Source organism: Mauremys mutica, chromosome 11, assembly GCF_020497125.1.
Source record: "Mauremys mutica isolate MM-2020 ecotype Southern chromosome 11, ASM2049712v1, whole genome shotgun sequence".
NCBI lineage: Eukaryota > Metazoa > Chordata > Testudines > Geoemydidae > Mauremys > Mauremys mutica.
The window spans coordinates 32965814-32987136 of NC_059082.1; the positions used below are offsets into that span (position 1 = coordinate 32965814).

The following is a 21323-nucleotide window of genomic DNA, read 5'->3' on the forward strand; positions in this document are numbered from 1 at the left end:
GGCTTGATTACAGTTTGTAAGTACCTGCCTAGGGAACAAGTACAGGCGAGTCTTATCTTACGCGAGGGTTCTGTTCCGCAGTTAGCACGTAAAGCGAAAACTGCATATAGTCAAAATTACATTGAGTTGAATGGCAGGCGGAATCGCCCGCACTAGAGGTACAGTATTAAAATCGTTTTTTCTCTTTTTTTGCCGAGTGTGCAGAGGTGACAGTAAGCTGGTATGGTACGGCGTACTGGCAAGAGCCAGTACGCCGTGCTGGACGACATCGGCTTCTGCGGCAGGGATTTTAAGGGCTCGGGGCTCCCCATGCCCTTTAAATCCCAGCCCGCAGCTCCGGCGGCCGGGCTGGGGCCGGCATTTAAAGGGCTCCGTGGCGGAGAGCCTGGAGGAGCACTTTAAATCTTGCCTGCAGCTTTGGCAGCCGGGCTGGGGCCGGCATTTAAAGGGCCTGGAGTGCCACGGTGGCTGGAGCCTCGGGCCCTTTAGTTTGCCCCAGGGGCTACCAGCCAGCTCTGCATCTGGGAGCCCCTTGGGTGATTTAAAGGTCCTGGGACTCCCAGCCACAGCTGGTGCCCCAGGGCCTTTAAATCTTGAGGCCACGCCTCTTCCGGTTGAGGCCACGCCGCCCCAGGACTCCGGCCATACAGCGTAAAGCTGAAATCGCGCATGTTAAATGCGCGTAAGTTGTGACAGACCTGTATTGGATAATGGTCTCTTTGGTCTAGTAGAGGAAGGTATAACGTGATCCAATGGCTGGAAGTTGAAACTAGGTAAATTCAGGTGTGAAACTAGGTGTGAACAAGGTGTAAATGTTTCAGAGTGAGGGTAATTAACCACTGGAGCAATTTACCAAGGCTGGTGGTAGGTTCTCCATAAGTGACAATTTATAAATCAAGATGGGATTTTTTTTCCCTAAACGTTATGCTCTAAGGATTCTCTGTGTGTGATATCTTCCTTCTGTATTTTCCACTACATGCATCTGATGAAGTGGGCTGTAGCCCATGAAAGCTTATGCTCAAATACATTTGTTAGTCTCTAAGGTGCCACAAGTACTCTTGTTCTTTCTGTGGCCTGTGTTATACCGGAATTTAGACTAGATCATCACAATGGTTCCTTCCGGCCTTGGAATCTATGAATGTGGGCTGGCCATATCCCTGTCCCTACACCAAGTTCTCAGCACAGAGAATCACCCATACTTAAAATACAACTTTGTTTATGCTTTTATGAAGATACTTTTAAAAGTTACACGGGAGTCACCTGAGTAACAGAAAATTCAGAACTGCTGCATGCCGGTGCACACAGGTTAATGTGCTTATTTGCTCAAGTCCATTCATTGCCAAAATAGCATTTCCTTCTCGCACTTGGGTATGTTTCACTGTACCCCATAGTATTGGATGAGGGAAGGGGGCACAGGAATTTTGTCTTGCTTTTAGGCCTGGGCCCCCAGATCACTCTGATCTTACACCTAGAGAGAGGCTGCCAATATGGTGAAGTTAGGGATGGCTTTAACTTGATGTCTTTTTGTCTTTGCATCTGTCATGAACTTACTTTGCTCCTCCTCACTGTAGTCCCATCTTCAGAAACAAAATATTGTTTGTAGTTTACGATAATTGAAGGCAGCTTTCAAATACACAATATAAAGTGGATGATGGGTTCTTTCAGCACAAGACATAGCTTACGTGAGCATTTAGGGTAAAGTAGCATGGTTCTGTGGCACTGGACTCAGACTGGTGAAACCTAGCTTCTATTTCTGGCTCTGCCACTGTCAGCAGATTTAAAAAAAAAAATCACTTGACTTGTTCCCCTCCCATCCTTAGTCTGTTTTTGTCTATTCAGACAGCTTGCGGAATTCTTTCTAACCTCAGCAAGAGGAACTCTTTCTGTGTTTGTACAGCCCCTGGCACAATAGGATCCTAATCTTGGTTAGTTCTTGTGTTATCTTGGTGACTGCTGAGTCCTGAAAAGGAAAGTTAAGCTTGTTTCCATTTCTTGTTCCAGGTAAATGAATTGGTGACTAAAAATTAAACTCTTGGGACAGAGAGTGAAATAGAAACAGTAGCTGAGAATTTGATGGGCAAATCTCAGGTCATCTGTATAATGGTACAATAATTTATTTGGAAGTAAACATGAAGGTTGGCTCTCAAGTCTAAAGCACACAGTGGCAGCATGTTGAATGGAGGAGTGCAATACTAAAATACTGGAATTTAAAGGTGAACTAAAAGGCCTGTGTTTGATCCTAGCTGTTGACGTAACACCACTGCAACCTAGACAGATGCTAAGTGAGCTGTGGTCTTGTCAGGTAACTAACGCTTAACTTAAGTGTAAGCTCATATTCAAGTAAAGGTCAAAATCTGTTATCGAGTCTGTACGTATGGCTGATTTCTTAAGACTTGCCTAGAAGTTCTTAACGATTACCTCTTTAGGCAAAATCACCAATACAGAGGATTATAAGTGATTTGTTTCCTATTCCCTCGGTTTGCACCTTGCCTGCCACTCCTGTGCTTCAGGACATGGTATATAGTTACATAACACCTGTACATTCTGACAGCATGCTGATTTTAATGAGCGTGTCTGACAAAGCGTGGCCCTAGGTCTTGGATGTTGAAGCTCTAAAGATAAGCTTTCTTAAAGGATTTAAGATTGTTATCTGTGACTCCTAAGGGAAAGCAACCATTGTCATTCAGTTTGCAGCCAGCACAACGCAGCCCTGGTTTTGATTGAAGCCTCAAGCTGCCATCTTAAAACAGATACAGTTCTTGGACAGGTACATAAAACACATACCTGCTACACAGGTGCTCTTGGGCACTTATTCTGTCTTGCTACCTGCCTGCTGAGGGACCAGCCATCCTTTCTTGTGCTGCTCAGCCTTCTGTAGCTCCCGTTCATGAGCCATGAGTAGTAAAGTAAACCTCCAGCCTGCTAGGGGGAGGGAGGAACATGGAGGACTGCAGACAGCACAGTGTGAAAGTTACTCAGAGCTGTTAGGGAGAGTTTCCCCAAATCAAAGAGGAGGAAGATGTGGATAAAAGGGAAAATGACAAAATCTCAAGCAGTCGTGACACCTTCTCTCCCCCCCCCCCCCAAACTCTAGCAAAGACCTTACAGCTTTGTAAAACTGAAGATCTGCAGTATTGCTGCTTAGATGGACTTTCAGTTTTTAAAACGTACACACTACTCTAAAATTACCTTGAATTCAGAAATTACAAGAAGGGTGGACGAGTGGTTGAGGTACTAACTCAGGCCTTGAAACACCCAGGTTCAAATCCCTGATCAGACACACTTACTCTGTGACCGTGGATACTTCACTTATGTACTTTGTTTCTCCGTTCCCCATCATTAAAATGGGGATAATAGTAGTTCCCTACCTCACAGTGAGGTTGTAAGGATAAATACATCAAAGATTTAGGTGCTCAAATACTCAGTAATGGCCAGAGAAGTAACATAGAAGTTGAATGCGATTGCAAACTCAGATAAAAATAAAACTAATTGGAAAGTAGAATCAAGGCAAGCTTGTCAATTGAGTTGGCCTTCGCTTTTTTGTTTTATAAATAATAATAATAAATAATAATAAAGTGGATTCCAAACTTAAGGCTCTTTTCAGCCACTATCTTGCCACTGTTCAAGAACCTGACAATGTTCAGAAAGCTTAGTGAGATACCACTTAGAGACTTACCTAAAATGTAATTGATTCAGTTGATTTAATATGTGGTAATGCTCAGGTACCAGTGTCCTGTTGCATTAGTGGAGCCCACCTGCTGGTTTTGGCTGTACATCTAGGTTGTTTTTGAAGGCCATTGGGAGTTTACTACTGTTTTTTTGAAATGAAAGCAAGTGTATTGAAAGTCTAGCTTGACCCAACAGAAGAGCGATTTCTAGAGTTGTCATATCTGGTAAGTAGAATTTGTCCTCTAGACTTCATACGGTATTTGTTTGCTTCTAGAGTTAAAGCTTCAAAAAAGCAAAATAAGGGAATTTTGGGGGCACTGGTGTTTAGATAGTTGTGCATTTGTTCTGTGGGAACTAAGGCTATGTCTACACTATAGCTTATGTCAGCATGATTTAAGTTGCTCAGGGGTGGGAATAAATTACCCCCTGCAGTGACATAAGTTACATTGATATAAGCGCTGTTGTGGACAGCACTATGTTTGCAGGAGAGCTCCTGCCGCTCACGGGGGCTGGAGTAGTTAAACCAACGGGAGTGCTCTCTGCTTAGACTGGCTACATTAGAGAGCATACAATTATAGCCATGCCCTAAGTGATTTTTAGAAGGGATATGAATAGCAGGAAGTTGACAGTGGATGTTACTTTACATGACAGAAGAAAATAAGGATATTTGAGATCGCTGTGCAAGTGAGAGTTTTGGGTTTTTTGGAGAGGACAGTAAATTAGTTGGATCTTCCTTGTGAATTAGCAGATGTTAACGTCTTTTGAGCTTGTGATAATTGGTTAGGCTCAAGTACACTTATATGCAACTGCATTTCAAAATTATATGATTCCTATTTCAGACTTACCAAAATAACTTCTAAACAGTAAAAATAGTAGCTTCATTTGGAAAACAGTATGAATTAAATTTCTTTACAAGTACTGGAGAGACAAGGTGAGTGAGACATACAGCTCTTCCGGTGACTTGAGTAAGCTGAAAACCTGTCTTTCACCAACAGAAGTTGGTCCAATAAAAGATATTACCTCACCTACCTTGTCTTTCTAGAATCCTGGGTCCAACATGGCTATAATACTACAAATTATAAATACCGGTCTATGGAGAATGAGATTATTTACTTAGTGTGTTACTATACTGCAGGCAGCTAATGGAATTCTGTATCAGATGGCTTTTGGCGAAAGAGCTGATATTTTGGTCTAGGTTGAAGTGAACATATCAATTGCCACTAGATAGTGAAATAGTTGGTACGCTTGATGATGACGGCCTAGGAGTGAATAGCATGGAGGCTAGTCTTTGCTTTCATTGTTAAATGAAGTTCAGGGTTATGGAGAGCCAACAGGGTGTGTAGGCAAGTTTGTACTGGACACTCTCAGTAAAGGAGGTAATTCTTGAGAGTGATGCTTAAATGGTGCCAGATTAAAGTAGTCTCTCAAGTGTTTAATTAGGTTAATGCTTTAAAAATGTTGACATTCAAAACTGATTTGGATTAAAAAAAACAGGTGAATGTGGGTTACTGACGAACAGTAAATAAATTAAGCAGGTCATTTGGAGCAGAACTTTGAAGGGAAAACAATGTGCATTTCCAGGAGTGTTTTTATGTCTTTTGTTAAATAGCCTTGCAGTGAAATCTGTTTATTGCTCAAGATACCAGCCACAATTGCTGAATTTAAGAGCCTACTTTTACTATCATGAGCAGTGTTTCCTAAACTTGGGACGCTGCTTGTGTAGGGAAAGCCACGGGGATGTACTGGCCACTGCTTCCAGCAGCCCCCATTGGCCTAGAGCAGTGAACCACGGCCAGTGGGAGCCGCGATCAGCCGGACCTGCGGATGCGGCAGGTAAACAAACGGGTCCAGCCCGCCAGGGGCTTTCCCTACGCAAGCGGCGTCCCAAGTTTGGGAAACACTGATCATGACCATACTGACTAGATTAATGAGTAATTGATTCCTATCCAGATTAGTTATGTTAAGGGAGAACATCAGACTGGCCGAAGGTTGTAAATAGGTTATATTTCATGAAAATAACTAGAACTAGCTTTTTGTACTATGTAAAGCCTTAACTACTTATTCAGTGTTTGAACTGGCAGACTGTGACTGTAGCTGCTTGCTTCACTGAATGGTAATTTATGGTGCATAAACCTGATTATCAGATTAATTTAAGTATTACATGTTGGGGAAACTTTAGTGTTAAATTCCTTACCATTGTCAGCTCTCTTCCTGGATGCTATATTAAAATGTACATTGAGGCGATGCTATCTCTCCTTTGCAGAGTGGTGGTAGAAATTAAAAAAATAATTAAACCAATTAAAACAAATGTCTGTTTCAAAGGTCAAGTTTGAACTTTTGAACTGGAAAAACAAGTACCCAATGAGTGTCAGATCCTGTTTCTGCTGTAGTCTTCAAAATGAGGATTCATGGTACATAAAGTGCAGTACTAGAACCTATCATATTGTGCACTAAACAACACTGAGAGTCTGGGTCAGACTGTCAGCTAGTGTTTTTTCCAGGCCTCTGTTCCTGACTTGTTTTGTGGCAACTCTTGTTACAATCAGAGTGAGTCTCAGGTTATAAGTGAGTGAAGTAACAAAAGCGAAGAGTTTCGATGTCAGGGAGAAATGAAAATAACTGCATCACAATGCCCACCAGCTGCTGTAGAGCAGAAGTTTCTCTGCTATGTGGCTTTGAATTGCCTGGATTAGGGGAAATTGCTTCGGCTTACTTTGGTCCCACTTTGTGTTTGTAATTTGAAGTACCCCAGGTGAAAATAACATTACCTTAGTCCTGCCTAAAATAAACTGCAGCCAGGAGCAGGCTTGACCCTTTCTGTAAGTCTGTTTCAGCAGTGTGTAAATGCTGACATTTTGAAGTATCGTCATTGACTTCTCAGTTCACCACCACAGAAGTGAATGGGGCGGTTAGCTATCTTCTGAGCTATTAGTTCCGGTTCTTGGCCTAGTCATGTTGACATAGCTGCTTTAGTGACAATTACTTAATATTTTTTGAATGCTTTCTTCACAAACAGATCAGCTAGAGATTCATTTAAATGAAGGTCGAGACTCTATATAGCTGCTTAGAGATCTGTTAGTGCCTCCCAACTGAAAGATGTCAATGAGAGCCATTTGCATGCTCACAATTGAGGAAAAATATGGCTGGCTTCTTAGGGATCTCAATGTGTTTTGAGAGGGGAGGGATAGCTCAGTGGTTTGAGCACTGGCTGGCTAAACCCAAGGTTGTGAGTTCACTCCTTGAGGGGGCCATTTAGGGATCTGGGGCACAAAAACCAAAACAAAAAAACCCCAAACCCCCAAACTATCAGGGAGAGTACTTGGTCCTGCTAGTGAAGGCAGGGGACTGGACTTGATGACCTTTCTAGGTCCCTTCGAGTTCTATGAGAGGTATATCTCCATGTTTATTATTTTATTTTAATCTAGCTTTAGGCACACCGCTTTCAAAAATTGCATCCTCGTTTTATCTGGTGTATGAAATACGCAGTACCTGGCTTAAAATGCATTACCATAATTACAATGGAAGTGAAGAGACAAACTTTGAAGTGAAGAAGGGGTGTATAGAGGGGATGAGGGAGACTGGTCTTGCCTTACAAGTGGATTTAAAATCATTTTGCCCACAAAAAGCTTAAGTGCTACAACTGGTACCCTTTAAGGCCAATTAACAAGTGAGCATCTAAAAGTGTAGCTTGAAAGGTTTGTCTTCCAAGGTTTTACCATTTTCATGATGTATGCTAGATAGCTCCCAGTTAAATGAACACAAATAATCTCTAATAAGAAGGGGCAAGACCGAGAGACCTTAAAGTAGAAGAGGAATTGATTTTTTAAAAAACAAATACCAAAAAAAAAGTGCCACTTGGTTCTGACTGGTAGCTGAGGGACAGATATGTCGGGTGGGCAGAAGGAACTGACTGCTTATGTTACCATTTTCTGGAAGGTATTCAGAATCTTGCTACACCATTTAATAATTAAATTAACATCAGTACTCAGAGGAACTAAACTTTGCACATTTTTAAGACTACACATAAGTCTAATTTTAAGATTCACTTGACTCCTTGAGAGTTGAGGATAAATAGAAGTGCTCATGAATAAAATGAGTAGTGGAGTGTATGTACGGATGACGTTTACCGTGAGTTAGAGAAAAGAGTTATTGTTTCCATTAAAGCTGCCCAAGTATCTCCCATTACTCATATGCTAAAATCATTCTTTTGCATGAAATTCTCATGTAAGCTGTTAATTTTGTCACTTGCCTTTTTTTTTTTTTTTTTAAACATACGTGGGGCCTGGTAGTTGAATGCTATGTTCTCTTGTCATTTGATACTGCTTTCTCTTCACACAGCATGCAGCCAGGCTATGGAATTCACCACTTCAGGAGGTCAGTCATGCTAAAGCTGGGTATCTTTGAGCAGGATTGAGGTATTTCTGCATGCTATAATAAGGTCTCTAACCATATGCATCAATCTTTGAGAGCCTTGGGAGATAGTTTTTCCTGCCATAGCATATGGTACAATTGGCTGGGTGCAGGATCAGGATTTTATCTTCCTCTGAAGCTATGGACACAGATTGGCACTGTAAAAGGCAGGACAGGAGGCTGAAATAAAAAAGTAACAATTGTCATAACAAATGGATTACCTGAGCCCAAGCATCAAGTTTGGATTTGAGCAACTCACTTCTCAGGCATGTTTGGATCTATGGTTTGAGCTTGAAGCTTTATTCAGCTCATACCCCCCAAAAACTAACATACCGTATAAGTGGAAGTAGGACTTAACATGAAGAAAACAACACATCGAAACTGCTGGCTGATCTGTCTACGTAACTGAGACATACAAGGCGGTTTCTACACATCAACGTAAGTAGCGGAAAAGAATTTGCTCTGAATTTGCAAATGCTTGATCTGAATCAGGAAACCAATATATTTAAATAAAACTTTCCCAAGAGGAATGGCCACATGGAACATGGTTGTGGCAATCCCCAGATACTCTGCCTGCAGAGCATACTGTAATAAATTATAAGGCAAGCGTACTTAACAAATGGCATTCTAATTTGAATATGGATTTTGATTCTTGTACTACGCTAATAAACCCAGCCATTGTAATATGTATATGACTTCAGTGAACTGCCTTAAAAATACTAATTACCCAGAATACTGCTGTAGCACTATTTGATCTTCTAAGATATTATCAGCTGCATACAGGAAAACTTAATAAACAGTGCTTTTGTACAAGACAATTGCATTGACTCCTGGTGTTTTAGTGACAGAACATATTGTGCAATGTGTCCATGTGCTGTAGAAGTGGCTGCCGAAACGTTGGATCAGAGTAATAGGCTGGAGAGAACTTACGATTCAACTTTTGTTTTTATATGTTTTACTGAAACATGAGTATTACGATAAGCGCAGGCTGTGGAGTGAATTGCTAGTGGTGCTAAGTACTCTGATCCTTGATGAATGAGCTGACACAACTGTTCGGCCATGAAATGTTGTGAATCACTACAATTGGGACAGTTAAACAGTAGTCCCAGTTTTGGGACTTCGGGCATATTATCCCAACACAGCTGTGAATTTAGGAAAGATCAAAATTGCCTTAGGTCCCTTTCCCTAGCCCCAGTGAGACAAATTGTGACTTCTACTTTAGTAGATGATATAACTGACCCTGCTTGGTATTGCTGTGTGGTTTCCTATAGTTATTGGCCTAAACAGTAATTACTACCCCACCCCAAAGACTTGGTTTGTAAAAATAAATGTCTTTTTGAAGTACCTGTACTCCAGTTTACTGAGGGCAGAGAGTCTTCAGGGAAGATTTTGCATCTGGCTTGCTTTCCATTGGTACTCCATTTATGATTTTCTGTGTGCCAAACTTAATTACCACATAAAGTAAGATAGAGTCTTCAGGATGTGCTTCTGAGTTTGTTCTAATTGCAACATAAAGCCGGGGGTAATAGCTTTATAATTTGTCTTGCAGTTAAAAACAGTGGAGCCCATCAGTCTATTTAACAGTTTAATGGTAAGTTTGTAGACTAAGTAGATGAACAACTCTTCAGTTAACTACTTCAGTAGATATGTAGGATGATGGCTTTCATGTTTTCCAGAATGCTTGTAAAATGTCTATGGTGCCTTCCTATACGAAGGAAATTCCCACCAGTGAAATAGCAGAGATTGGTAAACAATGAAGTGAAGTGTGCTGGTGTTCAGGGGGTTGCACAGGTGAAAGTACACGCGTAAAATTACACTGAATTTCCTTACTGCAGAAGGGCCTGTGGTTATGGTCAGCAGAAGTGTGTGTAAAATATTGGATTCTGAAAAGTCTTGACTGTAATTTAGAGTTAGCTTCAAGAGAAACCTCCGAAAGCTAGAGTAATAAACTATATAACAATTCAGAAGTTAAAGAACACAAGAGCATAAAAAAATAAGGTGGAGAAAATCGTGTAAGATCTGTGCTGTGACGGGTGCCACCTGGGGTGCCACCTGGACCTGGGGTACCACTGAGACCTTTGACTCACCAGTCTGGGCTCCCTCTCAGACTGTGCTGCTATGACAAGCTGCAGACCCATTCAATGTGGAGAGGAAATGCAACAGCCTTTGTCTCTTGAGCTAAGATTTCCAAGCACTTCATTCAAACTAGGTAAAGCAACAACAAGTTTATTAACTACAAAAAATAGATTTTAAGTGATAGCAAACAGATCAAAGCAGATTACCTAGTAAATAAACAAAAACGCAAACTGAATTTAACATACTAGAAGGATAGGATTTGAATTAACAATCTCTCACCCTGATTGATGATACAAGCAGGCTTGCAGAGTTTCAAGGCACAAGCTGCATTTGCTTTGTAGCTTGGGTTTCTCCGGTTTCCATACATCGGCTAGAAATCCCTTTAGTCTGGGTCCAGCACTTTCCCCAGTTCAGTCTTTGTTCCTCAGGTGTTTCCAGGAATCCTCCTGTGCGGGGAGTGAAGAACAGCCAATGATGGCATTCCCTGCCTTATATAGCTTTAGCATACCCTTTGTTTCAAACTTGGTTCCCAGACCAGTTCGTGGAAAAATACAGACACCCCAAATTGGAGTCCAGAGTCATGTGGTGTGGTCACGTGCCCAAGCAGAGTTATGGGAGCCATTACTTATAGGCTGACCAAAATGTCCACAGGAAGGTTAAGCTATTTCACAGCCCGTTGTCTTTGTTGATGAGCCGTTAGCACTGTCTGGCTTCTTTATTGTTGTAACCTGAAAGGCTGGCTGTGGGGGTTTTCCAGAGTAAGCCCACTTGAAATACAGATCCATAGTCAATATTTATAACTTCAGATACAAAAATGATAAATATATACAAATAGGATCAGTCGTATTCAGCAAATCGTAACTTTTTCCATACCACCTCTCATAATTATGTCATAATCATATAATCATAATACGATGAAGAATATGAGGTGAAGTGTCACGTGCATTCCACATAACATAAACCTGAGGATGTGTGTATGCTACAGGGACTGTACAAGCATAGCTACTGCACTGTAGCCAGGCTGGCATAACCCTGTAGCATAGATGCAGACTATAGTGACGGATAGGTTCCATTGATAGGTTCTCCACTTCCCTGAGTGACAGTAGCTAGTTCTCCAGAAGCATTCTTTGTCATCCTAGCTGTCGGGGCGGGGTTAGGCCAACATAGTTATGGCACTTGCAGGTGTGGATTTTTCATGCCCCTGACTGCCGTAGCTGTGTTGATGAAAGTTATAGGTACAGACCAGGTCTTAGTCTGTTAAGTTTGGTTTTTGTTGCACAACAGCTACTCTCTCTTTATTATTAACTAGTGCACCATGCTAGTGAACAGTTCTGTTCAAGCATTTAACTGGCATTTTATTTCATTGTACATCTAAATGAAGTTGTCGGCTCACCTAGGACTTTTGATAGATTTTTTTTTCTGTTTTAAATAATTGTATATCTCAGTGCAACCTTAGAAGGAATGTGTATCCAGAAATTGATGATCTAGACCTAAATAATACAGTTGCCAAATATCAGACTTACTTAAACATATAGCCAAAAAGGGGTTTAGAATATAAATGCAGTCTGCATGGCTATAGGCAGTGTAGAAAACTTCAAAATGAAACACCGTCCAGAAAACTTGATACTGGGAAAGAGTGTGGTTGTTCAACAGACCTTGGTTACAAAGAGAGAAAAATAGAATCATAGAAATGTAGGACTTGAAGAGACGTTAGGAGGTCATCTAATCCAGCCCCCCTGTGCTGGGGCAGGACCAAGTAAACCTCGGCCATCCCTGACAAGTGTTTGTCCAACCTGGTCTTAAAAGCCTCCAATGATGGGAGTTCCACTGCCTCCCTTGGAGGCATGTTCCAGAGCTTAACTACCCTTTCATGTTTAGAATGTTATTCCGAATATCTCAGCTAAATCTCCCTTTCTCTAGAGGTAGCCAGTTAGTTTTTGTCCTTTCTTCAGTGGACAGGGAGAACAATTGATCGGCATCCTCTTCGTAATAGTTCTTAACATATCTGAAGACCTGTTATCAGGTCCTGCGCCCTCAGTCGTCTTTTCTCAAGACTAAGCATGCCAATTATTTTAATCTTTCCTCATCAGTCACATTTTTTAACCTTTTTATCATTTTTGTTGCTCTCCTCTGGATACTGTCCACTTTATCCACATCTTTCCTAAAGCCTGGTGTCCTGAATTTGACATGGCATGCCAGCTGAGGCCTCACTAGTGCCAAGTGGAGCAGGACAGGTACCCCCTGTGTCTTACATACAACACTTCTGTTTATATATCCAGAATATTAGCCTTTTTTTGCAACTGAATCACATGGTTGACTCGTATTCAATTTGTGATCCTCTACAACCTGAGATACTTTTCAACAGTACTACCACCTAGCTAGTTATTTCCCATTTTGTAGTTGTGCATTTGATTTTCCTTCCTAAGTGTAGTACTTTGCACTTGTCTTTACTGAATTTCATCTTGTTGATTTCAAAGTAATTCTCCATTTTTTTTTCAAAGTCACTTTGAATTCTAATCCTGTTCTCCAAAGTGCTTGCAACCTTCCCAACGTGGTGTCATCTGCATATTTTATATGCATACTCTCCACTCCATTATGCAAGTCACTGATGAAAATATTGAATAGTGGTGGACTCAGTACTGATCCCTGAAGGACCATGCTAGACATGCTTTCTCAGTTTGACAGAGAACCAGTGATAACTACTCTTTGAGTATGATCTTGTAACCAGTTGTGCACCCACCATATAATTCCATTTAGACCACATTTCCCTAGTTTGCTTATGAGACTCATGTAGGACTGTATTCAGAGCCTTGCTAAAATCAAGATCTATCCCATTTACTGCTTCTGTACTATCCACTAGGCCAGTAACCCTGTCAAAGAAGGAAATTAGGTTGGTTTGGCATGATTTGTTCTTGAAAAATCCATGCTGGGTATTCTTTTTAATCCTATTTTCCACCAGGTGCTTCCAAATTGATTGTTTAGTAATTTGTTCCAATATCTTTCCAGATATTGAAGTTGCGCTTAAAATATGCCGATCCTGAAATACCAACGCCTGTGTTAGCATCAGTGCTTAAAGGGGTGTATATCATTATGATCCCATGGTATGACTAGATTCCCCTCCCCCCCAACACAAAACTAATTCCAGTTGTTCTGCAAAAGGTAATCAACCCATCCATATTCAGAGAAAGAGCCACCTAAATCCTTGCCCACCCGTGGAATTCCCAGGTCTGTTTAAGCATTGACCCTTGAAGAAAATTGTTTATTATTTCACTTATGTTAATAGTTTAGACATACAAACATCCTGTCTTACTATATTCAAGTTGCAGAGTAACAAGTGAGGAATGGAATGGAAATTAACATTGCTGTGGAATCTTAAGTTTGTATACATTAACTTAATACATATGGTGAAAACACACCAGCTACCCAGGATACAGAATTATAAATGACTGTCTTAGTTCTCATATATATCACCTTGCAACTTTTTGAAAACTGATGACTCAGCAAGCTAAGGATATTGATAATGAGATATCCTATCTCCTAGAACTGGAAGGGACCTTGAAAGGTCATTGAGTCCAGCCCCCTGCCTTCACTAGCAGGGCCAAGTACTGATTTTTGCCCCAGATCCCTAAGTGGCCCCCTCAAGGATTGAACTCACAACCCTGGGTTTAGCAGGCCAATGCTCAAACCACTGAGCTATTCCTCCCCTCCACAATTAATGTAACTCTTCACAGCCATGTGAACCTAAAACATATATTCTACTTTTAGAAATACTATGTTTCATAACTAATCCTGCAGATATGTTGCACAGCCACAAAGGCACTTTTCTCTAAAGGGCCACTTTTTTCATGTCTTCTCCCCAACTCCGGGTAAAACACCTTTAATTTTCTGTTGAGGGGTGATAGTACCATTTGTGGATGGTGCTGGAAAGAAAACATGAAACTTTCCATATGGAAACTCTGAATAGCAGAATTTTATATTGTGTTTTGTGCCACACATATTGGTAAACATGATGCTAGAGTACATCTCCATTTTATTCTTCAAATGAACAAGGATAATGCATTGTGTCTAAGACACTCTGCTGATTATTATGGACATGAATAATTCATGGCCTATCCAACAGTGCAACAAATTGATTTACAGTCTCTTGAGCGCAGGAGGATCTGCAACCAGCTCCCTAATATGATTAGCTACAGTACTGGCTGCCATTCAACATTTTTTCTAAAAAAGTAGTAGCATAACTGGAATATAGTATGAGAAACATTTCCCAATGCAGATAAGGTAGCAAAATATTTGAACAATGAGTCACCAGTAAGTTTAGTTTCCTTCCAGTATGCATAACCAGTGGTATTGTGGCTTTTTTTCCAAGACAGAAGCTTCTGCTTTAAACATTCGATCATTGGTCAGAAAGACCATTGTTAGGTCAAATACTGCCTGACAGCATGGGAGGTAGTGTGTGTGTGTGGAGTCCTGCTCATCAAGGGTATTTTTGAGCTAGCATGGAAAACAGCTAAGCAAGTTTTTTTCAGCCTACATGCACAGTTGTTTTGCACTGGTTACTCTGCATGCTGGGGAGCACCTGTGTGATGGGAATTCTTGTCCCTTTCATTGTGAGCATTTTAAGGTAGGGGACAGTCTGTTTTGTCTGTACAGTGCTTGTCAAGCTGGCTGGAGTGCCTCATGACTGTGAGTGCTAACCTCAGAGCAAGCTGTTATAGACCAGGGCCCAGACTAGTTGTGAGTTCTATAATTAGATTTCACCCACTATGTATCAATTATGAACTCCTCAAACACTATATCAGTGTTAACATGGAGTCCCAGACAGTCCCTCAGGGCACTCTGGTCTATCTTGCCATCCAGGTAAGTGTGCTTTTGTGATAGATGGTCCCATACACCAAAAATCACAATAATATTCAGGTTACTCACAGTCCCAAAGGACCAGTCACTTACTTCAGGTTATCCTAGATCTCTCACCAAACACGATGCTTGTAGCCAGTCTGTAATAAACTGACAAAATGTCTATTAACTAGGAAGAAGAAATAAGAGTTATTTACGAGGTTACACACAAATGAGTTTTACAGTCTTAGTTTTCAAAAGGTAAAAGATGTTGCTGTAATATGCAAGCTCCCCATGCCCTTTAGGGGTAACCCAAACTAATCAACTTGGGGATCCCTTGCTTATGCTTAGAAATATTGCCCTTTCCCACCACCTAGCTCACCTCTGCTTCGCCTACTCCCCTGAACGCGCCACTGCTCCGCTTCTCCCCCCTCCCTCCCAGGCTTGCAGCGTGTGAAACAGCTGTTTCGTGCAGCAAGGCTAGGAGGGAGGGAGGAGAAGCCGAGTGGCGGGCGCTCAGGGGAGGCGGCAGTGGTGGAGTGGAGGTGAGCTGGAGCGGGGAGTGGTTCCTCTATCCCCCGTTACTTCCTGCGTGCCCCCCCCACCTCACCTCTGCTCCGCCTGCTCCCCTGAATGCTCCGCTTCTCCGCCCTCCCTTGCCTGAGAGGGAGTGGGGAGAAGCGGAGTGGCGGCACACCGGGGGGGGGGGGGGGTTTGAGCGAGGGTGGGAGGTCGTGGGGGCCCCCAGGAAGCAATGGGGAGGGAAATGCTGCATGCCCGGGGGAGGAGGCGGGGCTCGGGATTTGGGAAAGGGGTTCAGAAGGGATAGAGTTGGGGAGGGGCCGAGGGGCATGAAAAAAAAGGAGGGGGCGGCCTAAATTTTTTTTGCTTGGGGCGGCAAAAATCCTAGAGCCGGCCCTGCCTGTGTCCAGTAGTGTCCATTGACTTCTAGTCTTGCATGGATTTTGTTGCTGCTCAATGTGCTGACACAGTTAAATTGTTGCTCATTGGTTAAGTTGGGACAGTTAAACGGTCAGCTTATGCATAGGTTAGGTAACGCTGGTGCAAGACAGTTACTTAGTCTAGAGATGCTAGAGGTGACATGAGACCGTGTTAAAACCATTTCCATTTGGTGTTCAGGGCAGCACGCTGCCACTGGTGCTGGAAGCATCAGTTTTGGCAGTTGAACTGTTCTGTAAATGGAGATAGTTATGTGAGCTATAAAACTGTCATGCAACATAGTTCTAAAATACACTTGTATACAAAACTGAGTCTCTTCCGTAGTGGGGAAGAACAGTAAGTCTTCCCCTCACGTGTTGTGGATGGCCTGCTTCTACATTATACTCAAACACTGCTTGTACTCTAGTTATTTTGGGACTGCTACTTCCAAAGTGGGCTAAACTAAACAAGAACAAGGCACTCCTTATTCTAGAATAAGAGTGTCCATTCATGGAGTGTATCAGCAAGAACCCTGTGTAGACAAGCCCTAAAGAATAAAATTTTCAGTGGTGCCAAAGACACTTATATGTTTTGGAAAATATTAGCCAGTGATAGCTCAGCTTCAGCTGTGGGAGGTTGGATGGCGGCGTGGTTAGTGTAGAAGTTGAGTTTGGCCTCAAGACTTCTTGACTTCACCTTCAAAGCCCTCCACAATTTAGTCCTATCCTACTATCATGAGGTCAACTCTTGCATTGCCAGTGATGCTAGCCTGTACCCCAACTGGTTTGCTTCTCCCCTATGTACATTGGTAGTCACTTTGCACACTGTCCTCTACTTCAGTGGTCTCCAAACTTTTTTGATCACGCACCCCTATCAGTAAAAATTTTTTTGAGCATGCACCCCCTGCCGCACCGCAGGGCCAGCTCTACCATTTTTGCCGCCCCAAGCCCAAACTGCCGAAGCAAAACACCAAACAAACAAACAAAAAATCCTGAACTGCCAAAGAGGCGCTGCTCTGGTGGCAGCACTCCTGCTGCACACCCCGAAGGATCCTCATGTGCATGCGCATCCCACTTTGGAGACCACTGCTCTACTTGTGTCCATCCAGTCAAAACTCATGCAGTCATTGCCTTCATCCTCTGTCTCTGCACAAAACTCCTACTATTACTGCCATAATACCTATAGAAAACTGCTGCATAGGGATTGAGATTACTTCTATTGGTTAACACAGAATCGCATGCACAAAGCTGGTCTGTACTAAATCATCTGTTTATTTTTTTTTATATCCCTTCTCCCTCACTAGTGTGTCATCCACCTGTTTCTCTGCCTTTTTAGACGGTAAGTTCTTTAAGGCAGGGCCTGTCATGCACATTTGGACAGTGTCTAATGCAGTGCAGCCCTAAACGCTTTGAAGTTTCTGAAGGCTGCTACAATATGTATGCTCATAACTTAACAGCATAAGAGTCTTAACGTTTTATCTTTCTGTGCTAATTAATGAACAGACAGTTATCTGAATGATTAGGTGACTTCCTATTAACGTGGCTATTGGTTGAGTTCTGCCTTCTGAGTGGAAACACTATTAATGTGCATTGAAAAGTTAACTGTCCTGCTGTGTTATTTCCTGCTAACTTTTCCAACCAAGAGTCTTTCGGGGAGTTAGGTGGAGAGCTTCACTGCAGGCTCTGCTGTGCGGGTAAACGTTTAGTTAGCGAAACTAGATATGTGGGGAGCGGCGTCTTAATGGAGCAGTCGTGAATAACAGGAGACTGAATTTTCCATAGCCCAGGTTCTTAGACTTTACCCGAAACATATGCTGCGCCTGTTAATCACTCATGCCTCACATAAGCAGCTCTTTGACCAATAGTGATGCACCTTAAAGACTGAAGGGTGAACCAGAGCTTGCAACATGTTGCTTTAAAGAGGAGGAAGCTGCAGCCTTTGGCCACTAATGGAAGCATTGTGCACTACACTTGTTAAGTGTGAACCTGAGTAAGATGGTGTCTCCATTTAGGACCTGAACAGATTTGTCCATAGCCCGTGCAAAGCTTTAAGTTTAGGAAATTCCTCTGTAGACCTTAGCTGATATGAGTGACTTGCTATCATGTTTACTTTGGGAGGGATCTGTTGTTAAGAAGTGTTTCTGCCACCTGTGGTTGCCTTTTGGATAAATACTGAGGTTTGGCCTATATTTGAATGAGTATCTGTAGACCCAGTTTCCATGGTTGCAGTCTGAGATCTATGAATTTACCCCCATCATTCACCAGTTGAACAGCAGAGAGCTGAATCTATGCTGGCGGAAAGCTGGTGGGTATCACTCTAGAAGGGGGCAGATAGGGACAATATTGTTAGAAACACAAACCCTGGGTCTACTGCTGGGGCAATTGAACTGGTGCTGCCACTGAACACGGGGCTTGTGGTAGAAGCCCAATCCACAGTTTGAACCTTTGACCTCTCAGTAGTTTTGACTTCAGGTATCAAATGCCATCTCCCAAGAAATAGATTCTGCCCTTCAGTTATTACATACTCTACCATCCAACTGGTCCTACCTCTCTGTGACAGCTGGCTGTAAACTGCCTGCTCATTTCTTAGACTTTCGCCATCTCCCACAGTACTTTTCTTTCTGTCTCTGCTGTATGTTGACCTAAACCTCTCATCTCATGACTCCTCTTGGTTTCCCCCTCCCCACATTTGTGACTGCTTTCTCCCACCTGGCTCTCTAAACCTCTTCCCCTCCCACTTGGGCTGTCCCTTTGAATCTTGATCCTCAGTTGGCTGTCACCACTGACACCTACTTTGACTCTTAAGGCAGAATCTTTGTCTAAGTTAGCACCATAAATGTAAATAGTGCTTGAGTCACAGTATGTTAACTTAGTCTAAAGAGCCAGTTTCATTTAAATCTTGGATTCCACAGCTGTTGAGAATATGCAGAGCATTAGTTGCAGAACATTATATCAACCATCCTGACATCATCTTGGGAGTCTGAGAATCCAGAGAGATAAAAACCAGGGGAAAGAACAGGTGGATTAAGTTTGTGAAACTAATTTAATTCTTCTTTCACAGGGGTTGACTAGATCATTTACTTGGCCAAGGTCTTAGTATTAATTTACAGCCTTCAAGTTTAGTGTAGCAGCAATCACTAGTCATTCCCTCTAGAGATCAGCTCTTAGGGAGGTGTAGGGGCCTGGGAGCACATCATTGTTGGACTTTCGGGAGTGCAGAGATTGGGAGCCTGAACTTTTAAATAAGCAACTTGAAGTTGTTGCAGGGGCCCATGTCCTGATAACTGAAGGAAAAGATGATCCTCAAACCAGTGGTATCCCAGCCAGAGGGGCTAGCCACACCAACCTCAGTGTTGCCACCAGCCTCAGTTTTAAGTGAATTTAGAAAGTGTTTTTCCCTTTTTATGCCTCACCACCCATACTGAACCAAATGCACTATTCTCCTATGGTTATCGTGGCCACCATACAGACAAGCTTGTCAGTACTTGCTACTCACCCAGGTGCACAGGAGGGGGAGTTGGGCCTTGCAGAGACTGCTGTCCCACTAGGCTGAAACATGTGACACAGGTTATCTGAGCTGGGGAAACCACATGGAACTAAGGAACAAAGGCTGGCGCTTGTCAAGTTAGACAGCATACAGCATCTGTTCCTGCTCCGATGAGCTGGCGTTGCATTTGTCACTTTAGGTTCCCTTCTCTGAGGATTTTTGCCACCATGGGGGTAAACATAAAATGAAACTGCTTTAAAAGGTAGGTGGAGAAGTGGTGGAGTCATGTTACCCTAACCTGGGATGCAAATGCTAATGAACAAGTAGATTGTTGCCTTAGTCATCAGCTTACTCTATACCATTTCTGATCTCTTTGGCTTTCACCCTACTTATGCTAGCTTTTGCCTGGCCCTTGGAAGGAAGGAGTAGTCTCTCATAAACAGAATATGGATGCAGTAGGTCTTGAGTCAAAACTTTGATGTCATAAACTGTGTGGGTGAAAAAAAATGGGTAACCGGCATTGACCTGCCTGTAGTTAAAAACATTATTTGGTTGTATCAAAGAGATTTAAGCCTACTCCTTTCAGAAAGCAGTCGGCATTCCTGATTACTGTCTATAACGGTGTTGTACTTAAGTATTGTACTTAAGTATTGTATAACTCAGTATTGTACTTAAGAGTGCACCCTTGATATCTAATGGATGGAGCTGGTGTCACCTGGAGAAGACACCACCTAGCACTTTGGCACTGAAGTTTACCCTTCAGGAAGACCTGCTTGGCTCTGAGTTTGATACCTGATGATATTTCAGAGTGCTTAAATCTATGCTCCTCCGAGAGGAACAAGTTTTATATTAGTTGTATATGCAATTTTCAAACAGTCAGAGGAAACTAAGCTACACAAACCTGTAAATCTCAAGGTGCATTTGGAGTTATAATGAGGAACAGGTGAATATACAACTTTCAAGTACACCTCTACCCCAATATAATGCTGTCCTTGGGAGCCAAAAAATCTTACCGTGTTATAGGTGAAACAGCGTTATATCGAACTTGCTTTGATCTGCTGGAGTGTGCAGCCCCGCCCCCCTGGAGCGCTGCTTTACCGCATTATATCCGAATTCATGTTATATCGGGCCGTGTTATATCGGGGTAACGGTGTACTTGAGAACTTGCACTAAGATATAAATACATTGAGACCAGCTCATGAACAATTACTGACCACTGGGACTAAGTAAACCCAACTGAGATGTGCCACTGGTACCAAAGTTTGATGGTATTCATGCACTTTGCTAAGGCAGATGTTTGCTGAGGTGCTAGCCATGGTCTGATGGTAGCTCACTTTGAAAAGCACTTTGTAAAACCTCAGTTCATACTGAAAGAGGGTGTAAGCTACTAATACACAATGATCTTCAATCTTTTGCGTTCCAGTTGGCTTGCACAAGTGTGTGTGGGATTGGCTTTCCCTGCTCAAAATTTGTAATGTTAAATTAGTCAACAAAGCCTCTATTTGTTTCGAATGAATGCCAACTAAATAAAGTAGGCTGTAATCATTGGGTGCGTGGCATTTATTAGGAGCAAAGGCTTATGAGAAAAATGGAGTGAGGACAAAGCTCCCTGTCATTCCAGTGCAATGTAACTTTCAAAACCCCTTCCTAGTTAAGTAGTGGGTTAGGCTCTCCCTGCTCTTGCATAAACCCATGTTGCATAACATTAATGGGTGTGCTGCAAATGTGACTGTTGACAAAGAATTTCAAAGTGACTAACAAACTGCATTAGTGAAAATCCTGTGTGTGTTTTGTGGAAGAACTTGCAGAAGCACTTTCAAAGCTTCTTAAGCTTTGGAAAAGCATCTTTTTCCGTTTTTCTAAACGGAAACACTAAATTTAGTTTATAACAAAACCTGATTCCTTAAAAT

The 21323-nt window shown here is 42.2% G+C and overlaps 1 protein-coding gene across 2 annotated transcripts in view; it reads left to right on the forward strand.

The window, feature by feature from the left end:
• The first annotated feature begins 1163 nt into the window (after positions 1-1163).
• TLN2 (talin 2) overlaps positions 1164-21323 on the forward strand; it is a 363285-nt gene continuing 343125 nt past the window's right edge. The window contains exon 1 of one of the 2 annotated variants that reach the window (XM_044979585.1): positions 1164-1368. The gene's annotated coding sequence lies outside the window, so the exon portion shown is untranslated. The remainder of the gene's footprint in view (positions 1369-21323) is intronic. The other variant, XM_044979584.1, reaches the window with a different exon arrangement.